The 18292-nt window shown below is 34.1% G+C and overlaps 1 protein-coding gene across 1 annotated transcript in view; it reads right to left on the reverse strand.

Moving 5' to 3' along the window:
* Mnd (L-type amino acid transporter minidiscs) overlaps positions 1–18292 on the reverse strand; it is a 354849-nt gene that overhangs the window by 330232 nt on the left and 6325 nt on the right. The gene's annotated exons all lie outside the window — the stretch shown is intronic.

Raw genomic sequence — 18292 nt, forward strand, 5'->3', positions numbered from 1 at the left:
TTGCACTCTGTCCGGATATTCTTCTAGGTGTTTCAATTTACTTCGTCTTTTATTTCCATTGCACTGGTAATAAATACGTACCATATCCGCCTTCTCGTCCACCGAATAACGATACATTACTATGCGATATTGCTAATCGATTTCGGAAGTAATACGGAAATTGTCTCGTCATAATAGAAACTAGAAGTAAACACTCTGAATGTTCGATTCCTCGCAGACATTATTAATGTGAGTCCTCGCATTTCCGGCCGTGACGCAATCGAGGATGCCACAGCTGCGCGGAGCACGTTCCTTCGCCCTAAAACACATTGATTTTAACGATTTTGATTGTAACGAAAAGCCTTTTTTCGATTTTGGTCCGTCCTTCGACTAATCACGAAGAATGCTAATTCACTTGAGAATTAGAGCTGATGGCATTGGAAAAGTGGCCATAAGTCAATCCGTGCGGCCCTCACTCCGTGTACCGTCCGCGAGGTACTTGAGGGTCCCGGATTCGGACACAGCGGGCCTTATGGCCAACTACAAGCGGCGGCCAAGGGGTCATAAATCCTCCGCTGCACTTGCCATATACGAACCATTATGTAAATCGCGCATTTTGGAAACTCTCCCTTATTGACTTGAGGTGGAGACTTCCTCCTCCACCGGTAAGTCCATTTATAGTAAATTCCTGCTAGATAAAGGATTTTTTGCATAAATACAAAAATAGAGCGTACAAAGTACTTGCGTCGGCAAATTTTCAAACTTTAACAACCATTTACAACTATTAGGAAGTACATAAAAATATAATTAGCTACATATATGGATATGTAGAGGAATGTCCCCTCTATCTTTTGACTCAAACTTGAACTTTCTCGCGTGTTTAGTTTTTGTGTAACACGTTCTTTTTCATCAAAATCATGCAGTTTTACAAAAACCAATATTTTTGGAAAACGTTGCGTGATAGAGCAATTCTGCTTTCGGATTTGGTTTTAGAATGACAAAGTGTATAGGAATCACCCAACAGGTATTGCAAAATAATTTTGGTGTTGCACAGTGTAATATACAGGGTGAGTCACCTAACGTTTGCACCTCAAATATCTTTGTTGTTTCTAAAGATACGTAAAATATGGTAAGGACAAAATTACATGGTACAATGGGGCTGACACGATGCAAAAAAAAAATTTTGTTTTTATGTCATTTTTTTTGGAGATATCAAGGTCACCTTGACTTTTTTAAATGGATCCACCCTGTTTTAAACGCCTACAATGATAGTCCCTTTCATTAGGAATTCAGTGACTATAATTAGTCCAAGGTCATTCAAGGTCAAGGACAGAAAAAACGTATAAAACTAAAATATGGAAGCAGAATACCTGTATTTTATAAATGTTCGAAATGATGGCCGTCTACGTCGATACATTGTTGTAAACGAGCTCTGAAGGAATGTTGAACTCTGATAAGTGTATCCGACGTAATATTCGTACATGCTGTGATGATACGGTGACGCATATCTTCAACTGTTGTTGGAGCATCCGTGTACACGGTCTCTTTTAGCAGACCCCATAAAAAGAAATCCAGTGGATTTAAATCAGGCGAACGTGCTGGCCATGAAACTGTTCCGCCTCGTACAATCCATCGGTTTGGATATCGAGAATCCAACGTTTCTCTTGCTACTCGTGCATAATGAGCAGGACAACCATCATGTTGGTACCACATATCATAGCGATTTTGTAAAGGGACATCTTCTAACAAAATTGGCAGATCTTCTTGCAAAAATCGAGCGTATTTCTGTCCCGTCATCATTCCGTTAACGAAACATGGTCCAATTACTTTGTCGTTCAAAATACCACACCACACGTTTACGCTCCATTGTCTTTGATGATCAATTTCTCGCAGCCAGTGCGGATTATCCACAGACCAATAATGGGCGTTCCGTAGATTAATTGAGCCATGATTAGAGAATATTGCTTCGTCCGTAAACAAGACATTAGAAAAAAATGAATGATTTTGAAGCAATCCCCATTGACAAAAGTTAATTCTATTTTGAAAATCATTCCCGTGCAATTCTTGATGGAGCGATATGTGGAACGGATGATATTTATGTCGGGCCAGAATTCGTATTACGCTACTTTGACTTATGCCTGCTTCCCGGGCAATTTTTCTCGTACTCACGTGAGGATTGACAGCTATAGCTGCTAAAATATTAATTCCATTGTCTTCATTAGTCGTGGGATTCTTCCGTTTGTGCTGTCTTGCATGTACACTTCCAGTACGTCGAAACAACCTGTACGTATTAATGAAAGTCTGTCTAGAAGGAGTGTTTCGCTCGGGGTACCTTTCTTCATAAAGTAATCGGGTAATTCACAGTAAATCGTGATCATATCACACTTTCCAGTCATTGAATAAGACATAGCAGAATCGCGTTTGGAAGTCTCAACCGTGATAAACGTATTCTGCTTTCGTATTCTAAATCTTATACGTTTTCTCTGTCTGTGACCTTGAATGACCTTGGAATAATCATTATCGTTCAATTCCTAATGAAAGGGACTATCATTGTAGGTGTTTAAAAAAGGGTGGTTCCATTTAAAAAGTCATGGTGACCTTGATATCTCTGAAAAAAATGACATAAAAACAACATTTTTTTGGCATCGTGTCAGCCCTATTGTACCATTCAACTTTGTCCTTACCATATTTTGCGTATTTTTAGAAACAACAAAGATATTTGAGATGCAAACGTTAGGTGACTCACCCTGTATATATATTTCACAATATTCTTCACTGAGAAACTACTTAACGCAACATACCTAGTTTTCTGAGGAAATTTTTTCATGTACAAAAAAATATATTAAAAAATAATAATAAAGCAGTTTCAATTCCGGGAGATTTTAGCATCGGCGATATGTATTTTCTAAGATTTATTTCTTGATACCTACATATACATATAAAAACTCTTATAACGAAAATGCAAATTGAATGAGGTAGAAAAATGTCGAATTAGAAAAATTTATTAATCCCAGAATATTTTAGTATTAAGAAAATGAATATTGATTCTCAAACAAAAAATGGGAAATACCTGAAAAAGTTGAACACTTGATACATGAAGGCAATAGCATTAAAACGTCTGAAATTGAAAAAAGAAATGTAAAATGATATATGATATTTTCACTAATTAACGTGACTGATCATTAATCGAGGCGATCACTCATTAATTTCAGTTATGTAAATCTATGAAATCTCTCCTCTGATATGATAAATTTCGTTTTCTCATGCTCACTACCAAATACTTCAGTGTCAATAAAAACCAACGTGCCAATGTGTTTCACATAATCAATGTGAAAATCTCGGCGCTGAACACTACTCGATTGAAACGCTTGCAATTGCATTACTTTAACAACAATAAGCTAACAATAAGCAACTAAAGTGTACGGCCAATTCTTATAAATGTATCATACTAACTGTCTAACGTTTAAAATTACAAAAAAATTGAACGTGGGTAATTGTACAAGTAAGTACTTTGCATATTGCTTTCGAGGCCTTCAAAAAATATGCTTCTATACTGCAAGTAAAAATTATTGTAAAATTATCCGAAAATAGGAATGACGGTTTTGCAATTTGTCAACAGAAATTCAAGAATAATTGCAAACGCAAATGGAAAATGAGTGTCATAAAGATTAAAGAAATATCAATCAGTTTCAAATGTACAAATACCATGTGCTAATATAGTTTAATATACGCTTCATAAATCAGATATAATTGAAAATTTTATCACGATTCCGTTTGTGCTCAATTCGTAAAGTTTGGTGTTAACAATCATGAACGGGATAACTTAAGACATGCAATTCACATTGACATTTACCAACAGGATAATCACACTGTAAGGGTACGTGATGCAATAAACACTTACGAACAGGATAATTGCAGTTGAAACGCGCATTGACACTCAGCGTGTGTGTATAAATGTGCATGCGATTCTTTTTTAGAACAAAATAGAGACCTCTTAAAGTAATAGCGTTCGGGCGAAAACAACTTAATACTGCATCGATTGATATATTAAGTATTATAAGGGTGATTCAGCTATGTGTGCCACCGAAATTACATGTAAAGTATTTGGTATATGAAAAAATGGCTGAAACGAAAGTTGTATGGTTTTAATAGTAGCAGACAATGCAGTAATTTGATGTTTTCTATATTGCATTTTTATCGAGATATAAAAGTCACGTTCAGTTTTCTTTTATTGTAAAGGGTAAATTTTAATCTTGTGGTTGGAGAGAGAATCGAAACCTGAATAAAAAAAACTATAAGGATACATGTATGGAGTGAAAAATGAATAGTTACTGACATCTTTTCCATAAATGATTTTTAATGCAAGTAATGTTCACAATGCTCTCCATTTACGTACTCGATCAATAAGTGCAAATGACACACATTGAAGTGTTTCAAAATATTACGAAATCACGAAATCAAATTTTTCTCCATAGTTATGAATCAATATCTTCTTTCTTATTACAAGTCATAAACACGTACTTTAACCTTCTTTTCTCTCGACCTTGAAGCTCAATAAAAAATTGTTACGCAGAACTGATGTCACATCCAGAAAGCTACTACAGAGAGTGTCCACCTAAAGGTGGGTTTTCCTAGCTGCGTCTGGACGCAGCGTTTTGTGATCCAAACTCCGTTCGTCGTAACTCCCTGCTGTGCGTTTTTCTTTTCCGCTTGAGAAGGAAGAGGAAAGAGGATCGTTCGAACTCAAACACGTGCGTCGGTCGATTTGCTGTAGGCGCTCGACGCGCACGTTTCCATTTATACCTACGCTTCGGGACCTCCTAATATTGCCCCGGACGGAGACGCACACGTTTTGGGCCCACTGCTTCCGAAACCGTCGAGACGCAGACGCACGCGTTTTGCGACCCACTGTTTCAAAATACTTTTCAGATTACTGTTTCGGATTTTGTTTCAATTTGGATATGTTGTACTCTATACTGCTATATGAACATATCTCAAAGGATTTTTCGAAATCTTAAAAATTGTTGGTTTTACAGACATGTAAAATAAGGTGTCAACATCTTTTCCATTGAATTATAATGGCTGAACTAAGAAACCTATGAAAATGAGTTTTTACGAAAATTACGAAACAATTTATATCATTAAGAATAGAAACATTTTTGTTATTTGAATCTTCATAGAGACAGATTGTTCTTTTGAAATAATTTATCAAAAATATTAAAAATGTGGAAACATTTTTCTAGAAAAATTTTGACAAATTTTGGAAAAATGTGACCGCACTCTATGATTGTTTCTCTCTGTAAAAAACCTGGTTTTAGGTGATATTTTTAAAGGATATGCAGCGGCCATCGGCACGTACAATTATCAACATTTGGCGTGCAAATGGCTGAGCTAGTTTATAGAACCCGTTATCCCACAGTTGTTTTTGAGAAAGCTGTGACTCGTCTTAGCAGTTTTTGTTATGGCACGTATTGGCCATTAGATTTTTACCTTTGGCCTCAACAGCTCGTGCAGGTACCATAAACCTTGAGTTTTCCGAACGGACCCGGAAGCTAGGCAGGCAGGCGACAGCCGGCCACGTCATGCACCGCGAGCCCGTAGAAAATCCCGCTGCTTTACCAAATTTACGAGGTCCCCCCACTTTTAGAGAAAGCGCGTCAAGGGCGCAAGGAGTCCCCGAAGAAGTGTCGGATTGGCTAAAAAGGCTAATCCAGCCCCGGCCAATTAGGACGATTTGGGGACAGTTAAAAAGCTTCGTAAGCTTGAAGGCGAGCGTTAGAGTCTGAGTCGAGCCAAGATTTCGTTGAGTCAGAATAAGATCCGAATCTAGTCGAGTCATAGTCTAGGCCGAAAAAGCACACCGCTGTATCTTAGAACTCTACTAAAAACCTTCCTACCAAGATCGAACGCGTTGGGAGATTTAGTTCAAAATTCCCCATACCTTTACAGATATATGATTTATTGTTTAAGGAAATGCATATGATTTATTGTTTAAATAAAAAAATTTAATAACAATTTTTCTTAGGTTGCTTAAATTATTTTAATAACGCTCATTGAACCACTGTCAGAAAAATGCCTGTTGCGTTTTTGCGACAGTGGTTAAGTGAACGAAAACGTTCTTTATTTAACATAAAAAAATGGTTATAATGGAAATATTTTTTTATATAATATATAAGACATATCCCTTAAAAATTTCACCTAAAACATCAATAACCGTAACTTCCGCGCGATTCATTCTTGAAAATTCTGAAAGTTGATATTTTAAACTTAAAACGTGGCCAAGAGTGGCCGAAGCAAGCAGAGATTATTTACATAAAGTTCTACAGTACACCTGGCCAAAACGATCAGTGCCAGACCAAGGTCTCTTAACAGATTTTAGATATGCTTCCATAAATAAAAAATGAGCGAAAAGCAAAGATTTCCTATGATTCCATATCAGAGTTGGGCAGTATCCGATGAAAAATTTATTTGAACGGCCTTCGGATACAAATTCTCTGTTCTTTTGTTTCTATTCGAAGTCGGATGAATCGCGAGAAGTTATTTGTATCTTTATTCGACGAGCGTCTGGTTTCGAGATTTGTATTCGACGTGCCTCCGGATGATTTTCTGGCTATGTTCAGGATTTATTCGGATGGTCGATTGCAACGCCCCCATGTATTCGACGGATTTATTTGTAGATACTCGGCGTCCGCCGACCATCCGAACGATTTTAGGCGTTGAATAAAAATTAATTTCAGAATGTATTCGAAGGCAGATGTCGCGGCGAAATTTATTCGTAACTTTTATTCGATATCCGAAGCTCGATGTGGCCAGACGATTTATTTGAGGATTTATTCGGGACGAGTATTTGGCAGAGATGAAAATGAAATGTATCTTTTATTCGAAATTGTATTCGATGTTCGGATGGCCGACTTTTTTATCCAACGTTGCCAAGCCATAATACGTAAATACGTACCACGGTACAGTGACTACCATTACTAATCGAACACTTTTTATCGTTTAAACTTTTAACGCTTGTTTACATAAATAAATTTTTATTATTTAAACAATTGTTTAAACAAATGAATTTTTGTTATTGAAACAAATGTTTACACCAGTACATTTTTACTAGTTAAACGCTAGCTTACACAAATAAATTTGTATTATTTAAACAATTGTTTAAACAAATAAATGTTTATTATTGAAACAAATGTTTGCACCAGTACATTTTTACTAGTTACACGCTAGTTTACACAAATAAATTTTTATTATTTAAACAATCGTTTAAACAAATAAATTTTTATTGAAACAAATGTTTGCACCAGTACATTTTTACTAGTTAAACGCTCGTTTTCACAATTAAATTTTTATTATTTAAACGATTGTTTAAACAAATAAATTTTTATTATTAAAACAAATGTTTGAACCAGTACATTTGTATTATTGAAACAAATGATTAAACCAGTACATTTTTATTACTTAAAATATTGTTTAAACAAACACATTTTTATTACTTAAACAATTTACGTCACGTTTTGCAGTGAGTAAAACTCTTTATAAGAAAAGGAAATGTCATTGGGTTTCACCATTGATACTCTGCTGGATGTTAAGTTATTAAGACAATTTTATAAAGAACTCTTTAGATTATGTATTATGTACAGGTACACGTGCATATGTAGGCATTGCATGCTATGGCATTTTTCTGTCTACGGTTCTGAATTACCGACTCTGTAGAACATGCTCTGGTACGGCAGCGGACTCTATCGAAATGGAACGGTCAGCTAGTGAAATAAAATTCGTTGATAAACTTCGAAGGAAACGTTTCAATACTGGCACCGTCCAACTTATCAGATTTGTGACGTGTTTAGACTTGTTTTCATCAGCAAACTATTTGCAATCGATTAATAATGTTCCCATGGCAGAATTATGAATTGTAACACACATTTTATTGTTATTAATAAGTGATGGTGAAACGCTTACATTGTTGTCTCCAGGCGGCACATGACGCGACGCTCCATATGGTCGTGATTCAGTATCAGAGGCAACATTGTAACCAGTAGCGTATTGGCGTTTACCAACTATACCTAATATTATTTCTTATTAACGTTACCATAATGATATCATTACCTACCGATTGAAAATGTTTTCCTGAACAAAATAAGCCCAAACACGGTACAAATCGAATAATAATATCATCGGGTTGTGCTGCCTTTTTCTAGCGCCTTCGGCCACGCGGCCGTGTTTGCATGCTGTCCTTTTCTATCTACGTTCGCCGCAGTCGAAGCGGCTACAAATATATGCATATATATGTGCAATCACAGGCGACGATATACATATGTATATGTGTGCAACGACAGACGTCGATCCCTGCCGAATGATTCCGAGAGTAGAAGAACGAAACATGTGTTACTTTCTTTTTGGCCGAAGGTGTGCGTTGTTTTCAACAAATGCAATCTTCTCATAGAAGGGAACTTTTTAAAAATTTGTAAAAAAATGAGGATATAGCCCCAAGTGTCCTCTTTACAGACCTGTTTTTTAAAAAGATGAACATTTTAAAATTAACGAAATTAAAATTATCTGAAGCGAATGCTGCATCGCGATACACAGCCTTGGACGGCCGGACACTGTGCTGGGTCGAGAAATTTCGTGACATTTTACAATAAATGTTGAACCGTAAGAGATATCAGCATGAAATTTGCAGTAAACTTCGTTAAAAAATTATGCCTATCCACTGATAATTGTCGTCATAAATATATATTTTCAGTAATAATTTTTTAATTCATTGTTTCAATGGTTAACTTGTTATTTATTTAGTACTGTTCCAGATAATTTAAATCATCGATGTCTTTGATTCTAAATTTCTGCATGTTCTACAGAGTCGGTAATTCAGAACCGTAGACAGAAAAATGCTATAGCATGCAATGCCTATGTACGTATACCTGTACATAATACATAATCTAAAGAGTTCTTTATAAAATTGTCTTAATACCTTAATATCCAGCAGAGTACCGATGGTGAAACCCAATGACATTTCCTTTTATTATAAAGACTTTTACTCATTGCAAAAGGTGACGTAAATTGTTTAAGTAATAAAAATGTGTTTGTTTAAACAATATTTTAAGTAATAAAAATGTACTGGTTTAAACATTTGTTTCAATAATAAAAATTTATTTGTTTAAACAATTGTTTAAATAATAAAAATGTATTGGTTTAAACATTTGTTTCAATAATAAAAATTTATTTGTTTAAACAACCGTGTAAGTAATAAAAATGTATTAGTTTAAACATTTGTTCCAATAATAAAAATTTATTTGTTTAAACAATTGTTTAAATAATAAAAATTGATTTGTTTAAACAACCGTTTAAGTAATAAAAATGTATTTGTTTAAATAATAAAATTTTATTTGTTTAAACAATTGTTTAAATAATAAAAATGTATTGGTTTAAACATTTGTTTCAATAATAAAAATTTATTTGTTTAAACAATCGTTTAAGTAATAAAAATGTATCGGTTGAAAGATCTGATTAAATAATAAAAATTCATTTATTAAACAGTCATTTAAATAATAAACATTTACCTATGTAAACATCTGTTTAAATAATACAAATCTATTTGCTTAAACAATCGTTTAAATAATGAACATGTATGTGTTTAAAAATTCGTTTAAATAATACAAATTCATTGGTTTAAACAATCGTTTAATTAATAAATAGTGTTTGAATATTAATGGGAGTCACTATACCATAGTACGTACTTGCATATTACAACGTAAGTATTATGACTTGGCAACGTCGCTCGGTCTTTTATCCGAACTTCGAATACAATTTAGAATAAAAGATACATTTGATTTTCATTTATTCCTCATGCTCGTCTCGAATAAAAAATCGAATAAATCATCTTCCCTACATCGACCATCCGAATAAATCTCAGGTCCACGCAAAAATCGTACGTCGAAAATCAAAGATACATTCTGAGTTGCGAGTATCTGCCGAAATTGACCGTCGAATACATGGGGGCGCTGCTAAAAACTATCGAATAAAAATCAAAGATACTTTGCAACTCATCAGCTGTATCTTCGGATACATTCTCTCAAATAAAAAATCTCGCCGCTAGAGGCGTCGGATACGCATAGCCGTTGCTCCGCAATTCGGATGACCCACGGACGACAAATGAAAATCGTGAAAAGTATCCGACGGATAGACTGTGGTGAATATGTATCCGAGAGAAACGAGTTCGAATAAAAAATAGATTTCATTTATTTGTATTCGAAATTTTAAAATAAATTTTTGCCCAACTCTGTTCCATATTACTTAATCTTAAACAACTTTTTTGAAAAATTATTTTTGGCTGTTAATAGTTTAGCCCATTTGCATCATTAGCGTATATATACGCTCAATTTTCCTGGTCACTATCACCGGAGCGTATACAGGGTGAGTCACCAAACGTTAGCACCTCAAATATCTTTGTTGTTTCTAAAGATATGTAAAATATGGTAAGGACAAAGTTGAATGGTACAATGGGGCTGACACGATGCAAACAAAAATTTTGTTTTTATGTCATTTTTTTGGAGATATCAAGGTCACCTTGACTTTTTTAAATGGAACCACCCTGTTTTAAACACCTACAATGATAGTCCCTTTCATTGGGAATTCAGTGACTATAATTAGTCCAAGGTCATTCAAGGTCAAGGACAGAAAAAACGTATAAAACTAAAATATGGAAGCAGAATACGTTTATCACGGTTGAGACTTGTAGGAAATAGTAAACATACTATGGTCGTAGTTAAAGTAAACATACTAAGGTCCTTCAATGTTATTCATCATTCTTATTTACTATCAGTATGTTTCCAAACGCGATTCCGCTATGTTATATTCGATGACTGAAAAGTGTGATATGACACACAGTGAATGTAGAAAAAATGCAGTGGAGGCCCGACTACTTTATGAAGAAAGGTACCCCGAGCGAAACACTCCTTCTAGACGGACTTTCATTAATACGTACAGGTTGTTTCGAAGTACTGGAAGTGTACATGCAAGACAGCACAAACGGAAGAATCCCACGACTAATGAAGACAATGGAATTAATATTTTAGCAGCTATAGCTGTCAATCCTCACGTGAGTACGAGAAAAATTGCCCGGGAAGCAGGCATAAGTCAAAGTAGCGTAATACGAATTCTGGCCCGACATAAATATCATCCGTTCCACATATCGCTCCATCAAGAATTGCACGGGAATGATTTTCAAAATAGAATTAACTTTTGTCAATGGGGATTGCTTCAAAATCATTCATTTTTTTCTAATGTCTTGTTTACGGACGAAGCAATATTCTCTAATCATGGCTCAATTAATCTACGGAACGCCCATTATTGGTCTGTGGATAATCCGCACTGGCTGCGAGAAATTGATCATCAAAGACAATGGAGCGTAAACGTGTGGTGTGGTATTTTGAACGACAAAGTAATTGGACCATGTTTCGTTAACGGAATGATGACGGGACAGAAATACGCTCGATTTTTGCAAGAAGATCTGCCAATTTTGTTAGAAGATGTCCCTTTACAAAATCGCTATGATATGTGGTACCAACATGACGGTTGTCCTGCTCATTATGCACGAGTAGCAAGAGAAACGTTGGATTCTCGATATCCAAACCGATGGATTGTACGAGGCGGAACAGTTTCATGGCCAGCACGTTCGCCTGATTTAAATCCACTGGATTTCTTTTTATGGGGTCTGCTAAAAGAGACCGTGTACACGGATGCTCCAACAACAGTTGAAGATATGCGTCACCGTATCATCACAGCATGTACGAATATTACGTCGGATACACTTATCAGAGTTCAACATTCCTTCAGAGCTCGTTTACAACAATGTATCGACGCAGGCGGCCATCATTTCGAACATTTATAAAATACAGGTATTCTGCTTCCATATTTTAGTTTTATACGTTTTTTCTGTCCTTGACCTTGAATGACCTTGGACTAATTATAGTCACTGAATTCCTAATGAAAGGGACTATCATTGTAGGTGTTTAAAAAAGGGTGGTTCCATTTAAAAAAGTCAAGGTGACCTTGATATCTCTAAAAAAATGACATAAAAACAAAATTTTTTTTTGCATCGTGTCAGCCCCATTGTACCATTCAACTTTGTCCTTACCATATTTTACGTATCTTTAGAAACAACAAAGATATTTGAGGTGCTAACGTTTGGTGACTCACCTTGTATATACGCACAATTTATTTTTTCTTATAATGCAGAAATATGAAGTTCTTTTACTTGTCGTCATTTTTGTACTTAAATATAATTTAAAAAAAAATTTGTTATAAAGACCTTCTTTTCATATTTCCTTATGATGCAAATGGGTTAAGCTATGTGTAATAATATCTCCGTAAAATTTGGGCTCGAAAAAACCAATTTCCCTTGTACTATGCATGGTATTAATTAAGTTGTAAAATATATTAGCCGAAACTAACCCCAAGAAAGAGGCCTCAAGATGCATTAAGTCCAGGGGTGGTCACGCACCTTCCGAAGCAACCTGTGGCCTGTGTCGTATCTAAAGGTTTATGACTCGCTAGTAATCGTTCTTGAGTTGAAAGCTAGACTCTACAAACCGGTTTATTTAAATTATTGCCAACATAGCACAAAACAAAATCCACTTGTTTATTACTCAATCTAAAAAATTCTCTAAATGCTGTTCCATCATTCAGTAAATGTTTTTGTATGCTTTTTATTATGTTGCCATAACCCTCCCGATTTCGTTCTTTATACAGGGTGTCCCGGGTTTTAATGGACAAACTTGTGGAGCATATCCTATAAGTGGAAATAAGAAAAAAATGTTATTTGAAGTTTGCTCAGAAACGCTTTATTACAAAGTTATAAGCAAATAAAGTTAGAATTGATGACGGCGGATTTTACTTTACTGAACATTGAAAGGTCGAACGTGTTTATCTTATTTGTCTATTCATGTCATGTTTACTATTTTGATATGATTTGCTGTTAGTGTTAACGACCAGTTAGATCAAGAATACGTGGTAAAAATGCCTGGAGTGTTTTCAAATGAGGAATACGCTGATATTCATTTTATCTACGAATTTTGTGCAGAAGTTACTTCATGTGAAGAATAAGCTCCATAAAAAATCGATGTCAAGCTTGTATTTGCGCCAAAGGACGACCTTTCAATGTTCAGTAACAATGTTTCAATGTTCACTGTCATCAATTCTAACTTTATTTGTTTATAACTTTGCATTAAAGCATTTCTGAGCAAACTTCAAATAACATTTTTTTCTTATTTCCACTTGTAGGATATGCTCCCCAAGTTTGTCCATTAAAACCCGGGACACCCTGTATATACTTTTTATTTTTGTTCGTCGTCTTTCATCAACATTCTTAAAAAAATCTCGTCATCTTCTGCTTCTGCTTTAAGCAGTAACAAAAGTAATTTTCTTTACATACAAACTCTTCGTTCGATAGTCAACTACGTACTAAAGAACAGAAGAGAAAAAAAAGGCACCTACGACCACAATAGAAATGCGTTCCGACGCACGCGCCTAGACGCAGACGCATGCTTCCAGACGCGCATAGGAAAACTCACCTTTGGGAAAACTAGATCGCGTCTGACGAAGTTTGACGAATGGAGTATAAAAGGCCTCAGGATCGCAAAACGCTGCGTCCAGACGCACTTAGGAAAACCCACCTTTCTTTAGCCGTGACGATACGAGGATTCCTTTTTGTGTAATTTAAATGGTTTCTAAGTTCAAAGTCAGTCATGTTTTGTTTACATTTATGCACATAGTTTTTCTGTTATATATTAAACTGACATTGTCCATTATTTTGAAACAAGTATTTTATAACTTGAAAAGGCGTGTAATGTTATAAAGTTTGTTACTATTGTAACAAAAAGAATAAGGACGTCCTGTCCCATTCAGAATCAACCAACGGTTCATACGTATAAGTCCCTAGAGAAAGTGTAAAAAATTCTGCCCAGCCAAAGTTCCAGTGGTACATTTTGCTACCATGGATAATCTTACCTTCACAGCTGGGTAAAATAGTATTTTAAATAGTAAACTGCAAATAATCCCACTTATTTGAAAGTATGCGTGCAATTTTGAAAATAATATATTTTATTTGTTGGTGTAAGTATTCAAAGTAGTATTTTATTTGAAGTTCAGTGAAAATTTTTGGATTTCGTTTTGGAATATTTTCGCTGAAAATAATGGTTTGTATTTAATACATTTATAAATTATTTCCTAGTGGCAAGATACATTGTATGTATGTTTATATTGTTTATCAACTGTTAGGAAATATATCGATAGTGGCTTGATCGTGGCAGCGACACCTGCCGGTGTTCAGTTGTCTTTACGGGTTCCATCCGAAGCGAACGCGGCAATAGATGATGTTCCTTATTATACACGTTTATCTAAATATATATTTACATTGTGTGTGCTAAAGTGCGTGAATAATTCATTTATACCCTAACCCACTAACAAACTGACATCAACACATCGCAGTACGAACCTGCTGCGTATATTAGAGTGGTCATACGCAGATCAGTCATAAGTACATTACACAACACGTTCAACTTTATTAGGAATATCTTTTACGACCATTACCTACAACTTGTATTTTAATGTCTTTTAATAACTCGACGATAAAAACTCTTCAATTTTAGATCAAAAACTAAATTGAAAAAACTGCATTACTTGTAGGATCAATACTTTATATACTTATAGAATACTTTAAGTAAGATTAATGTATTCTATTTTATACCAGATTATTAAAATAAAGTATTTTACCTTGTGTTTCAGATTGTTAAAATGGAAATGTTTTACTTTATGATTGAAATAAAAAAATATTTAGTTGTATTTTGTGGTTTAGATTGTTGAATGGGAACACCTAAATATCTTTCGTATTTACAGTCCTATCAGAAAATGGGATAAATGGGAACACCTAAATATCTTTCGTATTTACAGTCCTATCAGAAAACTTCAGCGGACAAAGTGACACTATTGCAGGGGGCACTTATAATGGTGAAGAAAAAAATTTGTTATGTCGTGTTTTTCAATGAAACAAGATATGTAAATTCGAAAGATATTTAGGTGTTCCCATTTATGTGGGACACCCTGTATATTTAACAGTGTGGTTATCGAAAAATAGATTTAGGCAAATAGTATCATGTATTCTGAAATATGGTTTCTACTGTTAGTCGGTAGCAGGATGGATACTACTGAAATAAATTGTTTGAAAAATAATCGTTAAGATAATACATATTAACTTCTCTGGCTGCATGTCATTTGAAATCATCATTTCTTTTTTTTTATCACATAATAATTCAAATAATTTGTACTACCCAACATGCATTTAACACTATATTACCATCATCTGCTCCTACAGAAAGGTCTTCCTTTTGCAAAAATGCTACGTTTACCACAATACAAATGCCTTCCCAATAAACTATGTACTTAAATTTAAAGCTGGAACAATTTTAAAAGTAAATGCATCTAAACTTTTACCATTGACCGTATCTAAATTTAATAACTAATTCAACTACTTCAATAAACTCTTCTTCAGCTGAAATTATTTATTGTTATTTGAACAAAGTAACTGACATAAAAAAATCATGCAAATAGAATATTATATTAAAATGATTTATTTGATTGAAACGCAAACTAAAACTGAATCTTTCATGCTATTTTTAAAATAAAAATAAGTATTTTAAATAATTAATTATTTATAATGATTATTAATCTTATTTTAAATAAAATGCGCTCCACCCTAGACGATAAGCCTCGAAGATTTAAAGGGAAAATATTTTTAACCAGTCAGCTATGTTTGACGACTATATCCGTCATGGAGAAATGGCAGTATTTTGTGTCATGACGATTATATCCGGCACCGCTTGATTCTCGCGACACACATAGGTGCGTGCTCTGAAAAGAGATCGACACAACTGGCTGGTTAAATTATACTTCTTCAAAATTACATTTAAAAACTTATAAAATCAAGAAAGTTATGCCTTGTTGTGGTTGTACTGTACATCTACATAAATATCTTCTATGTAACATAACCCTTAATACAAATGATACCATATCGTTAAATTACATTAATCATGTAATAAACACAAAAAGTGTCCTTAAAAATTGATACTTTTTTCACTGAGTAAAGTTTTCACTAAAAATAGGTTCAGGTTACACCTACATGAAAAAACATTACCATTTTAAATTTTTAGTTTCAGACGAATAGTATATCATACTGGGATACTAAACAATTACTATTTTTACTTAAAGAATTAACAGTTTTGTGTTCCGCAGTCGCGTACTGAGTGAGGAGGTTGAAGAACGGAAAAAGAAGCGAATCGAGAAAGCGTCGTTCGCGGGTTTTGTATGAGATTGAATGTGACCACGTAAGAGAGTGCAGGTGTTATAACGTTTGTTGTATACTTGTTATTAATATAACCAAAAGGTAAAACCAAAGAGTGACTGTTAATTTAGTAGACAAAAATCCCCAACACCTTATCGCTGTTGGAACGTTGGAAGTACAACTTGTACGATATAGCGGTTTCGTTTATTGCATTATAGTAATTTTTAAAATCTTCGAAATGTTTCTCGGAAGAATTAAAAAAATGCAGGGCTAACTTTGAAACACACGACGAAAAAAAATTGGTTTTTATTTTTTAAGCTATGACATCTTAGGAAAAAATATGAAAAATATTGGAGTTAGTGTTGACGACAATGTCTTATTATTGAATTATTATCCAGAGTGATTGGTCTTGAACTTCGATATGAAATCCGTATTTTATTGTTTTTAATTTTTTACAACAAGGGTTTGTGAATAAAAAATCCGAAAAAATTCTCGAATGTGTGGTATATGTTAATGAGTCACATTTTTTTAAATTCTTAGATGCGATTAAATGGGGACAATGGGGCAAAAAGTGATTCTTGGTTTATTCCTCTTAACTACCTTTGCAGACGTGTTATAGGACTGAATCTTGGTAGAAAGGATTCTTTCTTGTCTAGCTGTCGAACGAGCCATTTTCGGTCAAACTCGGATGAAAGGCATTTTTGACTCCTTTAACCGGCTAGGCTCTTTTAACAAAATAACAAATTTTTCTAGTCATATTTTTTTGCAAAACTTACATTTTTATTCCTTAAGGATTCATTAATATTGTTTACAGAATGAAAAATTTGATCAACTCGTAAACAAAAAGACAATCAATATTTGAAAGTAAAAATATTTTAAACAAACAAGTAGTTGGAAAAGAAAAAATTGGAAATTGAGAATGTAATTTGTTCTCAGAGAAAAGACTGATATCATTGTTTCTTAGTTGCTGCACTTGTTTATATTAAATTGATCGTTTTGTTTATTAATATTTAGTTCATTATTATTCTGAAATATGTTAAAATTATAAATATCTCACTTGTTTAACCTATATTTTACTTTAAATAGCAAAAGTAATTTTTGTTTCTCCATAATGAGTATACACGTCGTGGAACAATAAATTGTCATATTTTTATGACCAGCATATTCGGTACAAACATCTGAAAGGTTAATATGCAGGGTGTCCCGCGCAAGTTGCATGGTTTGGGATACATTATTCGAATAAAATCTTATTTGTTTAAATTTTTATTCGATTGGATATTTATTCGATAGTGTCGAATAAAATTTTATTCGTTAGTCTTTATCTCTTATCCGTCATCCGAATACAATTTTGCCCAACTCTGCTTCTAAGTAGCAGATACGTATTGAACATTATTTCGATAATATTTCGTTAACTATTAGGTTTAGAACATATGAAGGCCAATTCATTTTTACAGAGAATTTGATACTGTATTGTCTTACAATATAAAAAGTAGGTCATTCCTTTAAAAAAATGAAGGTAAATTTGAAATCTTCGAAGCGGCTCCACTTACAAAAAAAATTCCTCCAAACCGTACAACTTTTCTATACAATTCATTTTCGTGCAACGCATATTTTAAAAGTTATTCAGGATGAACAAGTTGCGTGGTATAAATAATAAAAAAAAAAAACAAGTTGCGTGGGACACCCTGTATAACATTCTGGAGTCTTAAAAGAAAAAGAAAGAAAATTTTTCTCTCGCATGGTACACCGTGGACGCGTCCAAGCCGACTTAACCGACACGTGCTATTATTGACGACGATCATTGTGTTTTACATTATACAAGTTTTTATTTCTTAATAATTTCAAAGTGAAGACACAGTCACAATATCATCACTTCTAATTTTCATCTTATTTTGATATGTAAGAACACGCTCCATTCAAATTTTTATTCAAAATTTCGTCGAGATCGATGTACGAATTTCAAAGACCCGAATAACCAAG

The sequence above is a fragment of the Halictus rubicundus genome, chromosome 4 (genome assembly GCF_050948215.1).
Source record: "Halictus rubicundus isolate RS-2024b chromosome 4, iyHalRubi1_principal, whole genome shotgun sequence".
NCBI classification, from domain to species: Eukaryota; Metazoa; Arthropoda; class Insecta; order Hymenoptera; family Halictidae; genus Halictus; species Halictus rubicundus.